Source organism: Mustelus asterias, chromosome 23 (genome assembly GCF_964213995.1).
Source record: "Mustelus asterias chromosome 23, sMusAst1.hap1.1, whole genome shotgun sequence".
NCBI classification, from domain to species: Eukaryota; Metazoa; Chordata; class Chondrichthyes; order Carcharhiniformes; family Triakidae; genus Mustelus; species Mustelus asterias.
This window is the reverse complement of record NC_135823.1, coordinates 40,280,731-40,300,081: the sequence shown is the minus strand read 5'-3', so window position 1 is coordinate 40,300,081 and position 19,351 is coordinate 40,280,731. Positions and strand designations below refer to the sequence as shown.

At 44.9% G+C, this 19,351-nt stretch overlaps 1 non-coding gene across 1 annotated transcript; it reads left to right on the top strand.

Moving 5' to 3' along the window:
- The first annotated feature begins 600 nt into the window (after positions 1–600).
- Positions 601–799, top strand: LOC144510960 (U2 spliceosomal RNA). The gene has a single exon (XR_013500721.1). It is a non-coding gene; the product is annotated as a U2 spliceosomal RNA (small nuclear RNA).
- The last annotated feature ends 18,552 nt before the right edge of the window (positions 800–19,351 follow it).

Sequence of the window (19,351 nt, the reverse complement as noted above, 5' to 3'; positions counted from 1 at the left end):
TTCACAGGCTGTAGTAAAATATCACAAACCTTAGGATCACTTTAGATATTTTTGGCTTCTCACTAGCTAACTTCTTCTCAGCTCTGTCTGTGTCTTAAATGATGTGGAGATGCCGGCGTTGGACTGGGGTAAACACAGTAAGAAGTTTAACAACACCAGGTTAAAGTCCAACAGGTTTATTTGGTAGCAAAAGCCACACAAGCTTTCGGAGCTCCAAGCCCCTTCTTCAGGTGAGTGGAAGAAGGGGCTTGGAGCTCCGAAAGCTTGTGTGGCTTTTGCTACCAAATAAACCTGTTGGACTTTAACCTGGTGTTGTTAAACTTCTTACTGTGTCTTAAATGAACAGTGCCTTTCCCAGTCCCAGTTTTTGTTTGTTCCTTTGATGTCAAACCTCCTGGAACATCTCTTTTAATTCTCTAGTTTCCATAATTAGCTATTTACTAGGTTTCTGGTGTTCGTTTTGGGAAGTCTGCCTTTCTGTAGCTCCCTTGTTCTGATTCTTTTTCTGGCAGAGCTGCGAGAGCTATTCTCTCTCTAGCTTCCTTCGTCCCATCTGCTTTGAGTTCAGCTAAAACACAGTCATAAGGTTTATCACACCTAATTGCTTCTTGGCCTTTTGGCTAAGATCCCGTGTAGTATCAACATGCTGTGCTTGGTTGAAGTCATTAGGTTACATTTTAGTTTCATTTGAAGCAATTTTTAAAAGCGGCATCTCGGCCTTTTGGCTAAGATGCAAATGAGATCAAGCCTTGGAGGAGGAGCTATTCCTACTCCAATCAGCTTGGATCATGTAGACCAAGCCCTAGACAGGAGGTGAGAGCCCTGTCTTGTCAGCTTGGATCGGGAATATCTCAACTTGTTGAGACTCTGAATTGGACTTGATTTGATTGAATTGGAATAAAAATACAAAAACAAATGTGGCCTCTGATTGATAAGCAACATCTCATTCATTCCCCAAGATTGTGTTTACTTTTCCCAGCATAAACTCTCTCAGCACAATACAGCCACAGTTTGAACTGAAACCAAAAGCCTCCATGCAGCAAACACCCTTGCTAAACATGAATCTAATTAGAGTTGTACCCTTTCCTACACAAAGCACTAAATTAAACTCACTTAACTCCATACATTATTTCTAACATTTAACAATGCAATTATAAATCACTTAGAACTACCTGTTCCCTGACAACAGGGAGCCCATCTCCATCAGGACTCCTGGCAACAGGGAACCCATCTCCATCAGGACGCCTAGCAACAGGGAGCCCATCTCCATCAGGACTCCTGACAACAGGGAACCCATCTCCAGCGGGATTCCTGCAGGAACCTGTAATCAATAAATTCTCGTGTTATAAGGGGCAGGTACACAAAACTGGGATTATAGGGCTGAATACATTGGGCTGGGTAAGAGAGAACTTGTATTTGTACAATAACATAATCATATCTCTCAGAAATTTATGCACAGCAAGGTCCCACAGTCAGCACTGACATTTGTGAAAGCCACACTCCAACTACCCTCTCTCTTAACCTCCCACACCGTTCAACAGCATGATGGACCCCCAACCAACACTTCTTAAAGGGATCATGAACTATTGGATCTGGAAAAGATATCCAAGCGAAAGGGAACTTTGTTGCTACTAGCAGAGGGTGGGTTGAATGAAGACAGGGAGCCAGTCACCCCTCCTCACCTGGGTTTGTAACAATTTTTGGGGTATCCCAGTCGGACGGTGACAAATCGAGGGGTCTTGCCCAGATCAACAACTTTTGGGGAACCTCACATGGGACTGATCGTAATAGCAGTAACTTCACTTCAATCCATTGCGGCAGTAAGCAGAGTGATCATGCAGCTTTACAAGGATTGCTGGCTTCACATGCTGCAGTGCCATTGACTGCACACACATGATTTTGTGGCTGTCACAGATCTATTCTGTCACGTAGCAGAACCAAAAGAGGTTTCACTCCCTCAAAATCCAGTTGATATGTGAGTATAGTAGTGAATCACGCATGTTAATGCATGGGTATCGTGGTAGCAGTCATGAAGCCTTCATTCTGCAGGACCCACTGTGCCAGTCACAGACCAAAGGGTAACAAGAGCTATTCGCTGACCACATGGAGGTTGACTTCAGATCACCAGCCATGCACGTATGTGCAGCATGCACACAATGCAAGCCATGTCCAAACAATAAGAGTGATCACCGGTGTGCTGAAACAATGATTCTGCTGCCTCTGGAGGAATCCTGTAACATTTGCTAGACTGGGTCTCAGGATTTGTGGTAACATGTTACATGCTGCACAACCTTGCCTTCATGAAGGGACAATGCTTGTCACTAACTATAGGGCAAGAAGCTGAGGAGCAGGAGCAAGAAAAAGAGGAGGATCCAAAGGGAAGCTGCAATCTTTCTGCCATGGTTTATGTTAAGAACTAATTCAAAAACACCAGTAATCACAACCCCAATTCACCATTCACCAACAGTTCCGCACTCCTCACCTTCCCTGCATCACTGAGCACCATATCATCAACTTGATCATCAGGCAAAAATAAAAAACAACTTAATTTATATAGCATCTTTAATGCAATGACATGTCCCAAGCAAGTATGACACGAAACCCACATCAGGAGATGTCACTTCAGATAACCAAAAAGCGGTAGGTTTTGAGGAACATTTTGAAGGAGGGAAGTGGGAAAGAGAGATGCAGAGGTGCAAAGAAGAAATTCCAGGGCTTGGGATCTAGGTGACTGAAGACCCAGCAACTAATGGTGGCGTGATCAAAATTGGAATGCACAAGAGGCCAGAATTAAGAGAAGCACAGATATCGCAGAGGGTTGTGGGGCTGGAGGAGATTACAGAGATGGAAAGGGACAAGGCCATGGGGGTGGGGGGAGGGGGGCGTTGAAAGCAAAAATGAGAACTTTAACATCACAACATTGCTTGATAGGGAGCCAATGTAGGACAGTGAGAACTGGGATGATGGGGGAAAGAAACTTCCTGTGAGTTAGCAAACAGGCAGCAGAGTTTTCAAATTGACAGAGGTTGGAGTGGCAGGAGAGTGTTGGAATTGTCAGGTTTAGGGGTAATGAGGGCTTCAGCAGTAGATGAGCTGAGACAGGGCAAAGCTATCAATGTTACGGAGGTAGAAATAGGTGTCAGTGATGGCATGAAGTGAGGCTGGAAGGTCATCTTAAGGTCAAATGTAAAACCAAGATTGCAAACAGACTGGCTTAATGTTGGCAGGGAAAGCGATGGAGTCAGTAGTTAGGGAGTGATTTGACAGAAGGAACTGAAAGCATGGCTTTGATCTTCCGAATATTTATTTGGAGGGAATTTCTGCTCATTCAGCACTGGATCTTGGATAAGCAGTAAGATTATGTAACAGTGGAGGAGTTGGGAGAGATGGTGGTAAGATAGAATTGTGTGTCATCAGTGTACATTGGAAACCTAATGCTGTGCATCCAGATGATGTCACCAAGGGGCAGTGTGTAGATGAGAAATAGGTGGGGCCAAGGTTAGATCCTTGAGGGGACACCAGAAGTAACGGAGTGGGAATAGGAAGAGAAGCCATTGCAAGTGATTCTCTGACTACGATTTGATAGAGGAGAATGGACCCAAGTGAGAACAGTCCCACCCAGCTGGAGGATAGTAGAGAAGTGTTACAGGAAGATGATGTGATCCAGTGTGTCAACGGCTGTGGACAGGTTGAGAAGGACGAGGAGGGAAAGTTTACTTTTATCATAGTCACATCCCATCAGATACCATTTGTGAAACTTCTTTCAGTACTATGGCAGGGATGGAAACCTGATTGGAGGGATTCAAACATGGAGCTTTGGGAAAACGGTAACAGATTTGGGAGGTGACAACAGGATCAAGGATTTCAGAGAGGAAAGGGAAGTTATAGATAGGATGGAGGTTTGTGTGGATGGTGGAGCCAAAGGTTGCATTTTTGAGAAGAGGGGTGATGATGGCAGAGTTAGGGAGAGCCATTTACAACATTGGCTAACATGGGGGAATTTGGGTGATCAGCAGTTTATTGGGAATAGAATCCAAGGAGCAGGAGTTTGGTTTCATGGACAAGGTGAGGTCAGAGAGAGCATGAGGGGAGATAGAAGAAATCCTAAAGTACCCAATGAGTCCAAATTTATAAATTTAATCATGCCTTAGTGCATTCAATAATAAACTCTTGAGCTTTTTGGATTCCTTTAGTTCCTGTCCAGTGTGTGCCTTTGTGTTCCCACTGCTCCTGTGCAGTGCTCCCCCTGTGCCTCCAGCATGGCTGATGAAAGGCTGCTGACATTCAGGACATTGCAGATGGCATTGGCCTTGGAGAACAACCTTGAGTAGCTCTGGACCTCGAAGGCCTGGCTTTAGATTGCAACATCTCCATATGTGGCAGCATGTTGACATGGCTGACTGATAGGCATCAGCAAGGCCACTGGTGGAGTGGCAAGGGTAGGAGCATGAATCTGTCATTGTGAGAGAGGACAGCAGATTTGTGCTGCCCGGAACCAATGCCACTCTCCTGAGGTGGCGTCTCAGCAATCGGAGTAATCTGTTGGAGAATGGATTAATGGACCCACTGGGAGATCCTGCAATATCCTTTGAATACACATGATGCCAGCAAGCTTACCTTGTTTGACTTCAGTCTGAGATTTCATTGGAGCGCTCAAAAATTCGAGTGGAAACTGCTTGTTCTGAAAAGGAAGCTGAGAGCTTAGCTATCAGATACTGCATCATTGTTGTGTCCACAAGTGTAATGATGGAATAGACCACTGTTTCCATGGTGACGCTCTGTGTAAGGTCCTCTGCCAGATTGGTTCTGAATTTCTCAATTTTTCTGATATCGAATGCAAGCTTTCAGGCAGGCTTGCCAATGCATCAAACATTTCATTGTTTACACCCATCAACCTTCTTCTGTAGACTGGGCTATCAAAGTTCACATCTGTAGCTTGTGCATCAGAACCAATGTGTGACTTCCTATCTGGTGAGTTAGCTGCTGCACTATCATTGCCCCCTGCCCTAGCTGTAGGCCACTCATGCCTCATGTCTCACCACAAGCAGGTCCCGTTTCTCTGCTTTCCACTAAGATAATACAGTGACTGTTAGCTGGGAGTTGTTCATGTCAAATCAAATAATGGTGCATACAGCATAATCAAGGACACACCCCAACATACTCTCTTCCACCTTCTTCCGTCAGGAAAAAGATACAAAAGTCTGAGATCACATGCCAACCAATTCAAGAAGAGTTTTTTCCCTGCTGCCATCAGACTCTTGAATGGAACTACCATATGTTAAGCTGATCTTTCTCTTCACCCTATCTGTAACTGCAACACTATATTCTGCACCCTCTCCTTTCCTTCTCCCTTACGTATTCTATGAATGATATGCTTTGTCTGTATAGCATGCAAGAAACAATACTTTTCAATGTGCTCCAATACATGTGACAATAACTAAATCAAATTCATCTTCACTATTTTCCTGTTCTCCCACCACTGCCTGGGCAGATTGCTGTTCTGGGCATCTGGAAGGAGCAAAGCACAAAGGAAGGTTATGATGAGGGGAGATGACAAGAAAGCAAAAGATGCAAGTATACACCATGTGCAGTTTGTAAATAAGATCTTGGAATAAGGGGAAGTGAGATGTGAGAAGGAGGAATAGATATGAGGATATACCTAGAATGGATGGGTTGTCTTATGAGGAAATTTTGGACAGGCTAGACTTATATTTGCTAGAGTTTATTGTTTGATTGAAACATAAGATATTGAGATGTATTGACAGGGTGGATGTTGAAAGTATGTTTCCTCTTGTGAGTGAATCTAGAAATAGAGGTCACTGTTTAAAAATTAGAGGTTGCCCATTTAAGACAGAGATGAGGAGAATTTTGTTCTCTGAGAGGATTTGTTCTTTAGAACCATCTCCCTCAAAGGCAGTGGAAGCAGAGTCTTTGAATATTTCTAGACAGAGCAAGATAGATTCTTGATTAACAAGGGGTGATAGGTTATGAGGGATAGGCAGGAATGTGGAGTTGGGGGTTTCCAGGATGATTTCAGTGTCAGGGATGTTTGAAGCGAGTGTGGCAACCATGTTCGTCCATTTGGGCCCTGGTTCTTGAGGAATTCTGGGTAGATGCCATTGACCATTGCACTGGGTGTGTGTCAGCGCTGTATCAATCTCTTTGGTGGTGAAGGCAGGCAAAAAGGTGATGTATGGAGTTGTTTTTAAAAGGTGCAGACTAGCTCTAAGTAGTGATGGTTTGCTTTAAGCGGTGCCAGTTGCAAAATAATTTATAGCTGAGGCTGTTCCGTGATGTCGGCTGAGAGATAAATTGTAGGTGAGTATGAAAGTATGAATTTTGGAAATACTGAGAAACGAGGCATAATTTTAATAATTTAGTCTGATGTACTGGTGGGGGTGGCGGCGGCGGCGGCGATGAATGAAAAGAAATGTCAAACTGTTGTGAAATCTTGGGCTAGAGAGTATTCTGACCTTTGGTTGATTGGAAGTTTGGATAAAGATTTTTTATCTGCTGAACTCCATAATAAGACAATAGCAAAGATAAAGAACTATGTTATGTTAACCATGGTCATTAAAGGATCTTCTGCTTAATAAGGGAAAGCATCATGCATGAGAGACATGTAAATTAACAATACAGTAATACGCAATAATGAAATAATGGTCAACTAATCAAGTCAATAATAAAATAATAATAAACTAATCAGATTAGCTCAGATAAGGTTTATCCTACTTGAGGGTAAACTAATCAGTCACCTAATACGGCACATGGTTAGACCCAAAAGCAGTAGAAGAAGCAGTGACTGTCAACAAACAATCAGGGGAAGCAGCCCAATCAACTGGAGAGCCCGGAGCCAGTCTTTGTAAGAATAGATTGTGACTACCTTCTTGCTAAGAATCATTTTGTTATACTACTTACCTTTAATTTACTACTTCTTACACCAAATGCGAGAGTGCTCAGTGAATGGCCGGAACTAAAGGCACCAAACATTGACTCAGATGTACAAAATATTTGCCAGATACCAGGGAACATTCCCCATCCATCTTTCAATAGTTCCAGGGAATCTTTTCCATCCATCTGAGGGGGCAAATGGGGCCTCAGTTTAATTATTCCTTCGAAAACCATAATCGTGCCAGTGAATTGCTGTCTCAGCACAGTTCTTCCAACAGAGCAGCACTTCCTCAGTGTAGCCCCTCCAACAGCTTAGCGTTCTCTCAGTACTGTCCTTCCGACAATACAACGCTCCTTCAATAATGACAGCCTGACAGTAGTGTCTCCAGAAATGCAGCGTTCTTCCAACATTGTGTCTGCAATAGTGTAGTATGCCCTCACCACTGCACCATCGACAGTGCAGCTCTCCCTCAACACTGCACATGTGACAGTGCAGCTCTCCCTCATCTCTGCACGTGACAGTGCAGCACTTCCTCAGCACTGCATATATGACAATGCAACTCTCCCTCAGCACTGCACCACTGACAAAGCAGCACTCCCTCAGCACTGCACCTGTGTGTGGTGAACCATCGTTGGTTACCACTGTGGGTTGTTCCTATGTTACTGTTGGGTTAGGGTGTTGCCACTGTGGGGGTTGTATAATGTTGTTGGGTTAGGGTGTTTACCTGTGGTAAATGTTGTTATGGCACATCCCGGTCGGGCCCCGCCTCCTGGGGAGAGGTATAAGACCCTCTGCTCCGGCGGGACCCCTCCAGTCTGAACTGGTGTACTCGTGTTAGTTAGTTCCATTGTTTGCTAATAAAAGCCTTCAATAGCTGAAGCCTTGTTCCACGTGCTTGATTGTCGCGCATCACTGTGACAGTGCAACTCTCCCTCAGCACTGCAGCGCTGCTGATGCTGCAGCTCTCCCTTAGCACTGCACATGTGACAGTGCAGCTCTCCCTCAGCACTGCAGCACTGTTGATGCTGCAGCTCTCCCTTAGCACTGCACATGTGACAGTGCTGCACTGCCTCAGCACCGCATCCGTGACAGTGCAGCTCTTCTTCAGCACTGCACATGTGACAGTGCAGCTGTCCCTCACCTCTGCACATGTGATAATGCAGCTGTCCCTCAGCACTGCACCTGGAGACTGCAAAATGGGACCAAACGTGTGGTTCAGACATTTGTTGCTGAACTGCCTGAGATGGAGAAGCAGAGTCCATGACATCAGGGAGGACAAAGATTGAGTGAAATTAAGAGAGGGGACAGACATAAACCACACTGGGAAATCAACAGAGGAATTGTCTCCAGAGTCACCTGACTCACCTGATGAAGGAGCGGCGCTCCAAAAGCTCGTGCTACCAAATAAACCTGTTGGACTTTAATCTGGTGTTGTGAGCCTTCTTACTTCTCCCTATTGGTTTATTCAGAGAGTATTGGCCATCAGTTCTAATGAGGAGACATATTCAACTCAAAACATTAACTCTGTTTCTCTCTCCATAGATTCTGCCATTTAACACTTGCCGTTTTGACTTAGTCTCACTTTGGTTGCTCTTCACCTTAACTAGTAGTGAACTGCACATGTGACAATGCAGCACTCCCTCAGCACCTCACATGTGACAGTGTAGCATTCCCTCAGCACTGCACATGTGACAGTGCAGCACTCCCTCAGCACTGTACATGTGACAGTGCAGCACTCCCTCAGCACTGCACATGTGACAGTGCAGCTCTCCCTCAGCACTGTACGTGCGACAGTGCAGCGCTCTCTCAGCACTGTATGTGTGACAGTGCAGCACTCCCTCAGCACTGTACGTGTGACGGTGCAGCACTCTCTCAGCACTGTACGTGCGACAGTGCAGCACTCCCTCAGCACTGTACGTGTGACAGTGCAGCACTCCCTCAGCACTGTACATGTGACAGTGCAGCACTCCCTCAGCACTGTACGTGTGACAGTGCAGCGCTCTCTCAGCACTGTACGTGTGACAGTGCAGCACTCCCTCAGCACTGTACGTGTGACAGTGCAGCACTCCCTCAGCACTGTACATGTGACAGTGCAGCACTCCCTCAGCACTGTACGTGTGACAGTGCAGCACTCCCTCAGCACTGTACATGTGACAGTGCAGCACTCCCTCAGCACTGTACGTGTGACAGTGCAGCGCTCTCTCAGCACTGTACGTGTGACAGTGCAGCACTCCCTCAGCACTGTACGTGTGACAGTGCAGCACTCCCTCAGCACTGTACATGTGACAGTGCAGCACTCCCTCAGCACTGTACGTGTGACAGTGCAGCACTCCCTCAGCACTGTACGTGTGACAGTGCAGCACTCCCTCAGCACTGTACATGTGACAGTGCAGCACTCCCTCAGCACTGTACGTGTGACAGTGCAGCTCTCCCTCAGCACTGTACATGTGACGGTGCAGCACTCTCTCAGCACTGTACGTGCGACAGTGCAGCTCTCCCTCAGCACTCTCTCAGCACTGCAGCACTCCCTCAGAACTCTACTGGCTGCCTGTGTGGACGCTGTTGGAGTTTCTGACTCAGTGCTCTAAGAGCAACCAATTCAGCCAAACCAGCATTGTGTAGAAATTTTGTTTGGTTGACAACAACAACAACTTGCCTTTATATAACCCCACTTAACATGGAATGATTGTCCCGTGCTGTTTCAAAAGAATTTATCCATCAACATGTTCGCCCCAAACCCCAGAAGGTGCTATCAGGACAGAAGATCAAAACCTTGGTCAAAGAGGTAGGTTTTAAGGAGCATCTTATTGAGGGTTGCAGTGGGGCCCAGGGTCCCATACAGGGTCAAGGGTCATGCTGAGCCAAGAGTTCTTGTCATAACTAGGGGTACGAAAAAAGGCTCAAGGATCGCTGTAAACTGAGGAACACAACTTCCACCTGGAACGAAGGGTAAGTGCAATGTTCCAGACATTGAAGCAGCAACAGAGCTGTTTGGATTGGGCACTGTGAGTGAGTAACTGAACCACTGCCAACAACACTCCTGCTTCATTAAAGGTCAGGCAAACAATCAATTCCTGGTGGAAATTACAGCCCGGTTTATTCCTCCAGCAGACAATACACCTGAAATTTTACAATCAATAGAATAAAAAACATCATCAATTAAAAGGAACAGGACAGACAATTGTTAGTGATAAAAATAGGCATGAATATCAGGAAATAAATGATCTACAATCACTCAAGAAACTATTATCTAAAGGTTAGATGAAGACAAATGATTTTAATGAGCAGACAGGCTTAGAATTGGTGTCTGAGGTAGCGGAATGACTGCAGACTGCAGCCTAGCAGACAGTTTTCTAAGGTGAAGGCTTGCACTGGACAGCGAGAGGAAAGTAGTGATTGAAACAAACAAATATGTTTGGTCAAAACTTACCATTTGTCTGTGTCCAACAGAGCGAGAGAGAAATAAACACAGAAAGATAGAGACAGAATGAGAAACAGAGAGAAAGACATACAGATAGACAGAAGCAGAGAAAGAGAGTAAGGAAACAGTCATTGATAGACAGGCACAGAAAGAGACAGACAAAGAGAAATAGTGAAAGCAGAATATAAGATAAAGATGGGGATGGAGAGACAGAGAAAGAGATGCACACAGAAGAGAGAGAGAAGGGAAACAAGAAAGGTATGTCCTATACGAGATCTCTATCAATTCTGCCCCCATGTCCAACCACAAGGAGGCGATTAACAACTGCGTGTGTTGACAGGGCTGATTACAATGCCCTTCCCCCAGCAGTATCTCCAAACTGCACACAGCCAGGGCGAGGATACGGTGGTGTTTGGGAAAGGGAGACGGTGAAGGGTGGAATCTTCTGCCATGCATGAGTGAGTGTGTGGGAGAAGCAAAGTGAGGCAGGTGTACAGACAAGACAATACAGTAGATGGATGGACAGTGCACCGGGATTGGTGGAAAGGGGCTGGAGGAAGACAGGATTGTGTTGTGAGCTGGAGAAAATCGATGAAGAAAAGAGACACTAACACTGTTACACATCTTTGTGAACTGTGACCAGGGCAGACTTGTTGCTGGGGACAAGGCAAATACTGGACTGAAGAGATTGTGATGTGGGCTGGGAGAAGTGGTCCGTGGCATATAGGGACACAGATCTGAGTGACCAAGATTTATTTGGGGACCTCGAGGGGACATCTATAACTTGAGCAAACCAGTCTGCAGTGAATATTGATGAATCTGTACGGAGCTATTCCAAATCCAGTTTGATCCGTTTCCATGGAGACTGCAAAATGGGACCAAACGTGTGGTTCAGACGTTTGTTGCTGAACTGCCTGAGATGGAGAAGCAGAGTCCATGACATCAGGGAGGACAAAGATTAAGTGAAATTAAGAGAGGGGACAGACATAAACCACACTGGGAAATCAACAGAGGAATTGTCTCCAGAGTCCCCTGACTCACCTGATGAAGGAGCAGCGCTCCAAAAGCTCGTGCTACCAAATAAACCTGTTGGACTTTAATCTGGTGTTGTGAGCCTTCTTACTTCTCCCTATTGGTTCATTCAGAGAGTATTGGCCATCGGTTCTAATGAGGAGACATATTCAACTCAAAACATTAACTCTGTTTCTCTCTCCATAGATTCTGCCATTTAACACTTGCTGTTTTGACTTAGTCTCACTTTGGTTGCTCTTCACCTTAACTAGTAGTGAACTGCACATGTGACAGTGTAGCACTCCCTCAGCACTGCACATGACAGTGGAGCACTCCCTCAGCACTGTACATGACAGTGGAGCACTCCCTCAGCACTGTACATGTGACAGTACAGCACTCCCTCAGCACTGCACATGTGACAACACAGCACTCCCTCAGCACTGCATATGTAACAGTACAGCTCTCCCTCAGCACTGCAAATGGGACAGTGCAGCACTCCCTCAGCACTGCATATGTAACAGTACAGCTCTCCCTCAGCACTGCACATGGGACAGTGCAGCACTCCCTCAGCATTAAGCATGAACGTTATTCGCATCTTTAATACAAAAAAAATGAATTAATTTAAGGCTTAGATAACAGAGAGTGGGATTGGTGTGTGTCTCTCTCAGCTTTGGTTGACTTTGGAGGGTATCACAGCAGAGCCTATCAAACAGTGGAATTCATTTTCAATTGATTCACCTTTTGTTGTGAGTTGAACTCACTTTACAAAATCCTGAGCTCCCAGAGCTGACTGCAGTAACCTTAGAAAACAAGAGTGATTTTTCTCACCCAAACTCTTTGAGACTCAAAGCTGTTTCAGAGGGACTCTATCTGAAAAAGAGACACTGACAAAACAAAATAACATCTGACCACCAGCCACACCCTCGACCCCCTACCCCTCTGAGCTGAGTGTCAATGATTGGCCCCTCAAGCTGCAAATCAAAACTGCAGACTTGAAGGAGAACTCTATGGGACAGGAGACAGCAACTAATACTGAGGCTCAGAGTTTCCATTCTTGGGGCGGGGCAGGGCGGGGTGGGGCAGGGGGGGTCGTACCACGGACGTACCCCACAAGATGCATTGAGGGACAGCTCAGAAGTCCCCGTGCAAGAATGCATGGGAATTGTTCAGGAAGTTTCAACTTCCATTGGAAAATTACCCTGCATCTGAGACCCTCTGAAACTCCAATTTAAAGTTATGGGCTTTGGATGGTTCTGCCTCTCTCTTAGCAGAATAGTTACCCGGGAAAAGTTAGAAGGATTGAAACAAGTTCTCACTCCTGGTAATTACACTACTGATCCCTTGCCTCCATCCTGACTAACCCCAACCCTTCACCTGACTATCTCTCCCATCCCTCGAGTAACTCTCCACCATCTGACTGCACTCTGACTACCCCCCTTCCCCCCCACTACCCACCCACCCCACACAACCACCTCCCAACCTCCAACCACCCAAGGACCCACATCCCTAACTAGCCCCCACAACCTGACCCCATGAATGCCCTCCCCGCCTCACTGACTACCGCAAAATCCCTGACAACCTGGCTACCCAAGATCACTCGACTACCCTCTCCACACCCACCCTTAACATCCTCCCTCACACCACCCCATGACCACATGACTACGAGCTAGTGCTGTAATTTCCCCCAACGCTTCCACACTGTAGCTACACTCCGCAATTCTCAGCAGGACTGGGTCGGAGGTCCTGGCGAGAAGTGTGAACCTCTAGACTAAGTAGGAAAATAGGAGCAGAGTGTTAAACTGACAGTGATTACCGTTCCATCAAAGATTTGGCCCATTATCTGTTTAGCTTCTCTTAAAGCTGTTTAATCCCTTGCTGGGGACCTTGGATGAACACAATTTTTGCATTAGGGTTGCAAACAACTTTGAAACGTGTTAAATGACTCCCAGTTGTCTGAAAGCTATTATCGTATTGTCACAGTGCACATTTTTGATAGCTTTTTCATCTGCAACCACAACTAATTGAACAAAACACCATCCCAAACAGTACGCCCATGGGATTTAATTCCTTGTGGCCGAATCTAACTGCAAATCAAGATCATGATATATATCAATGACAAATTATTTGAAACCAAACAGGGAGAATCTCAACTAAAAAAAACGTTTCCAGCCTGGGAACTGAGTGTCTGTAGGCTTTCCAACCCATGAGGGTACGTCTGCTGAGTCTGCTCCTGCCACTATTCAGTCACAATGATTACAGAGGGTTCAGGAGTCAGAATTCAGGTCAATTGTTTTGAATTAAGGTCACAGGGTATCACCGATCCTGAGAATAGGAGAGAATGAAAGTCATTTCAGAAAATAAAATGTTCTATTCATGGAGATTTTAATTTTCATTGATCTGTCAGATGTGCCGATGACAGCAATGTGATATGTTTGGCAAATCCTCAGTCTCGATCACGCAGGATGGTAGTTGTGGAACATTCAGAAAGGCAATAAGCAAAATATGATGGGGCTGACAAGACAGACATGATACACCTGGCCTGTCTAAAGAGTATTGAAAATTGCAAGAACGTGACTCACCAGGTTCCCTATTAGTCAAATGTCATCCAAGTGGAGTCTGGAAAGTCACAATTCATCTTAAAAATGAAAAACAAAAGTCATTTTTACACAAAAGAGGAGAATGAAGTTAATTTCCCAGTGGAGAGTAAAGGAGCGGTGGATATTAGATAGGATAAAAATAGATGGAAAGGAGGTGCTAAATAAATTGGTGTCCCTCAAAATTAACAAGTCACCTGGTCTAGATTAGCTTGATCTTAGGATGTTGAGGAAAGTTAGAATTGAGATTGCAGAAGTTCTGACCACAATCTTCCAATCCTCTTTGCATATTTGAGTGGTACCCTGAAGACTGGACAATTGTAAATGTTATACCCTTAATAAGTAAGAAGCACGGTAACTACAGTCCAATGAGTCTCATGACATTGGTGGAAAAATTACAATAGTCTATTAACAAGAAAAAAATAATTCCCATTTCAGAGGAGTTTAATAATGGACAGCTGGAATAGAATGGTTAAAGGAAAATGGTGTGTGACTAACCTGATTGAGTTCTTTGATGAAGTGATCAAGTAGATCGGTGAAGGTTGTGCAGTAGATGTAGTACATATGGACATTTAAATGCCATTTGATAAATTATCTTATAACAGACTGACTTGGAAAGTAGAAATGTATGGCATTAAAGGGATAGTCATATCTTGAGCATGTAATTGACTGAGAGACCAGAGGAGAGTGTGTGGTAGTGAATGAATGTTTTTCGTTAGATTGAAGGGAAGAGTACAGTGAGGTCCCTCAGGGGTCAATATTAGGACTATTACTTTTCTTGGTTATGCATGAATGACTTGTACTTGGGTACAAGGAGCATAATTTTGAAGTTTGTGGATGATATAAAACTTGTGAGGAGGACAGCAGCAGACTTCAGGAAGACAGAGACAGGCTGGTGAAATGGGGGGATGGACATTGAGGAAGCAATTTATTGTGTATAAATATGAAGTGATGCACATTTTGATGAAACAACTTGGATACGTGTATAATCTAAACTGTACCGTTTTGAGGAGATGCAAGTTCACAGGGAATTGGGGGTTCATATTTACAAATCCTTGAAGATGGCAAGGCAAGTTGAGAATGTAATTGAAAAAGTGTACGGATGTTTGGCTTTGTAAATAGGGCCATTGAATATAAAAAGAATCACGCTAAATCTTTGCAAATCACTGGTTAGGCCTCATCTAAAGTATTGTGTCCAATTCTGGGCACCACATTTTGTCAAGGTCTCATCATCAAGATGATAGCAGGGCTGAGAGTCTTGAGCTATGTGGAGAGTTGGGATTGTTCTTCCTGGAGCAGTGAAAATTACTAGGAGGCACAGGTTTAAGGTGCAAGGGGCAAGTTTTAGAAGAGCTATACGAGGCAGATTTTTTACACAGAGAGTGGTGGGTGCCTGGAACTTGTTGCAGGGGGAGGTAGTGGAAGCGGATACGGTAGTGACTTTTAAGGCGCGTCTTGACAAGTACATGAATGAGATGGGAATAGAGGGATATGGTCCCCGGAAGCGTAGGGGGTTTTAGTTAAGTCGGGCAGCATGGTCAGTGCAGGCTTGGAGGGCCGAAGGGCCTGTTCCTGTGCTGTAATTTTCTTTGTTCTTTGAGATTCAAAATTATGATCTTGGTGAAGCAATTAAGGAGAAATGATGTCCTCAGGTTAGTGGAATCATTAACCAGGGGTCATAGATTTCAAATAATAAACAAAAAAACTAGAAAGGAAATCAGGGTAAGTTATTTCACATAGAGGATTGTTAAGAGGGTTGGAGTGTAGTGCCTGGAAGGATGATGTTCTATAGGAACATGCAGAAGGCTATGTTCATCCTTATTTTCCAATCCTTCCATTGCCTTATCTATTCCTATATCTGTAACTATCTCCAACTCCACAGCACGGCCTAACCTCTATGCTCATCTAATTCTGGCTTCGCGGCATTACTAATTTCACCCCACCATTAGTGGCCATGCTTGAGTTGTATGGTCTGTAAGCTTTGGATCTCCCCCTCCCTATGCCTCCTTGTTTGTCTTTCTATTTCCCTTCTCCCTTAAGACGTTCCTTAAAACTTACCTCTTTTACCAGGCTTTTGATTACCTGACTGACTACCTCTGTATGCAGCTCATGCCAAATTGTGTTTGCAAACACTCCTGTGAAATAACTTGGGATATTTTATTAGATTAAATGTGTTTTATAAATGCAGATTGTTGTTGTGTCTAACCTGTGCTGTACCTGACCAGAGAATTTTTCATGATGGAGATATCAGTGTTTTCAATTGTTTTCCTTTCAAATTCCTGTTGCTGTGGAAAGGAAGGCAAAAGATTTTCTGTTACAATTGCTGTTGTTAATTAGACCTACGGAAAGAGTCCCTGGTTTCTGTGAAATATATTAATCCCCATCAGTCATATTTGCATATTAATAAAATTCAGTAACCTTCAGCATACGATCTCTTGGCCGGCGCACAATATAAAGCTGCTAATGAATATTTATTGGATTTCTCAATTGAAAATTGTAGATTCCCACTGTGAAGCCTCAGGGAGTTATCTATTTACAACTTTAATAGAACTGCTTTTTTTTGATTTGAAGTATGGAGCCATACAGAGCCTAGTTTCAAAGTCTCTAAACTTTGCCGCGTTAGATGAATTCATCCCAATGGCAGTAAGGTGAAACCATTGTCCTCGGTACCTGTGGACAGTAAGGGGCAAAAATGAGCCCAGGGACTTGTGTCTGATCTCTATAGAATGACTCCTACTGGTGAGTGTGGGATATTGACTGGAGAGTGTGGGATATTGACTGGTGAATGTGGGATATTGACTGGGGGGGAAAGTATGGGATATTGACTGGTGAGTGTGGGATATTGACTGGTGAGTGTGGGATATTGACTGGAAAGTATGGGATATTGACTGGAAAGTATGGGATATTAACTGCTGAGTGTGGGATATTGACTGGAGAGTGTGGGATATTGACTGGAAAGTATGGGATATTAACTGGTGAGTGTGGGATATTGACTGGAAAGTATGGGATATTGACTGCAAAGTATGGGATATTAACTGGTGAGTGTGGGATATTGACTGGAGAGTGTGGGATATTGACCGGAGAGTGTGGGATATTGACTGGTGAGTGTGGGATATTGACTGGAGAGTGTGGAATATTGACTGTGGCCAGGATCAGACCAATTCTGCTGGTTCCCACATCCCAGTAGGCTGTCAACGCTCATTAATTAGGCTGAGATTCTACAAGGGTGGGAGTTAGAAGGAGGAAGTAGTTGATAATCATTAGGCAGGTTTATTGTCTGCAGGTTTATATCGACCTATAAGTCAGGAATCAAAAGTGGGGGAGGAACTCAAGAAAATTAGAATTACCATGGAAGTGGTAATTAGCAAATTGTTGGATCTGTGGGTTGACAAATCCCTATGTCCTGATGGGTTTCATCTGAAGGTCTTAAAAGAAGTGGCTAGTGAGATGGTTGATGAGTTGGTTTTAATTTTCCAAAATTCCCTAGATCCGGGGAAGATTCCTTTCGAATCCAAAAGTAGCAAGTGTAACTCCTTTATTCAAAGAGAGAGAAGGAGACAGGAAGCAAGAAACTATAGGTCAGTTAACCTGTGGATAGCCTGTCACAGGGAAAATAAAGAAGCTATTATTAAGTATTTTATAGCAGGGCACTTAGATAAATTCAAGGTAATCAGGCAGAGTCAACATGGTTTTGTGAAAGGGAAATCATGTTTAACTGATTTATTGGAACACCAGTGCTGTGGATAGCAGGGATCTGGTGGATGTACTGTACTTAGATTTCAGAAGGCATTTGATCATTTACCTCACCAAAGATTATTGGCAAAAATAAAAACTCATGGGCCGGGATTCTCCCCAAAAAATTCTAAGTGCCAAATTCATGTAAAAACTGGAGTAACTCCCATGATGCGAGATTCACAATGAAAATCTGGGGGCGGGGCCAATTCCCGCTGGAGAGGCTGGCATCATAGCGCTGAGTGGACCACTGCACATGCAGCAATCTGTCAGAGCAGAGATTGGCGCATGCGCCGTAGCCCCGCACTGCCAGCCTCCCAATCGCTGGCCAGCTCGATCGCTGGCCAGCTCGATCACTGGCCAGCACAGCTACCTCCCATTGCTGCCCCTCCAATCCCCCCACACACTGCTTGCTGGCCTCCCGGATGTCTCCGGGCCAGCCCTGATGCCCGATGGGCATTGCCATTTGCCCCTTGGGCAGTGCCAGAGGGCCAGGCTGGCACTGCCAGGCTGGCAATGTATAAGGGGCATCCTCCTGGCCCCTGACCTTCCGTTGGGGCCTCCATGGCCTCTCTTCACTCCAGCGGGGTCAAGCCGCCAGCTCCCCATTAGTGGGGAGCTGTTGTAAACCTGTCGGAGTGAACACTCCTGGAGGGGATGGGGTAGAGAGGCTAGTGGGCCTGGAGACGTCAGTCCCGGGCCCGCTAATGAGATTAGAATCAGCATTATAATATTCAAATCAGCTCCATGCCGGAAATCGGCGCAGAGCTGACAATGCCAGAAATCCAGCCCCCGGAGACGTGCAGAGACCGTGGTGTCTAGCGGGGAGTCGCTAAATGCCTCCGCTGATGTCTCCCAGCCTACTGTGCTGCTCTAGTGTAGGGGGATGACATATTGGCATGGATAGAAGATTGGCCAGATAACAGGAGACAGAGAGTAGGCATAAATGGGTCATTTTCTGGTTAGCAGGATGCAACAAGTATCTGTTACAGGGATCAGTGCCGGGGCTTTATCTCGTACAATGTATATAAATGACTTGGATGACGGGACCGATGATATGGTTGCTAAGTTTGTCGATGACACAAAGATAGGTAGGAAAGTAAGTTGTGAAGTGGACATAAGGAGACTATGAAAGGATATAGATAGGTTAAGTGAGTGGGCAAAAATCTGGCAAATAGAGCAAATGGGAAATATAAGATTGTCAATTTTGACAAGATGATAAAAAATAAGCTTATTTTCTAAGTGGTGAGAGATTGCAGAGCTCTGAGATGCAGAGGGATCTGGGTGTTCCAGTGCATAAATTACAAAAGTTAGTATGCAAGCGCAGCAAGTAATTAGCAAAGTTAATAGGATGTTATTGTTGATTCCGAGGGGATATGAGGTTATGCTTCAGTTATCCAGAACATTGGTGAGACCACATCTGGAGTATTGCGAATTAGAATTATAGAATCATAGAATTAGAATCATATATAAACCCTACAGTGCAGAAAGAGGCCATTCAGCCCATCAAGTCTGCATTGACAACAATCCCACCTAAGCCCTATCCCCATAACCCTACTAATCCCTCTAACACTAATGGTCAATTTAGCAGGGCCAATCCACCTAACTGGCACATCTTTGGACAGTGGGAGGAAACCGGAGCACCCGAAGGAGACCCACGCAGACATGGAAAGGATGTGCAAGCCCCACACTGACAGTCAC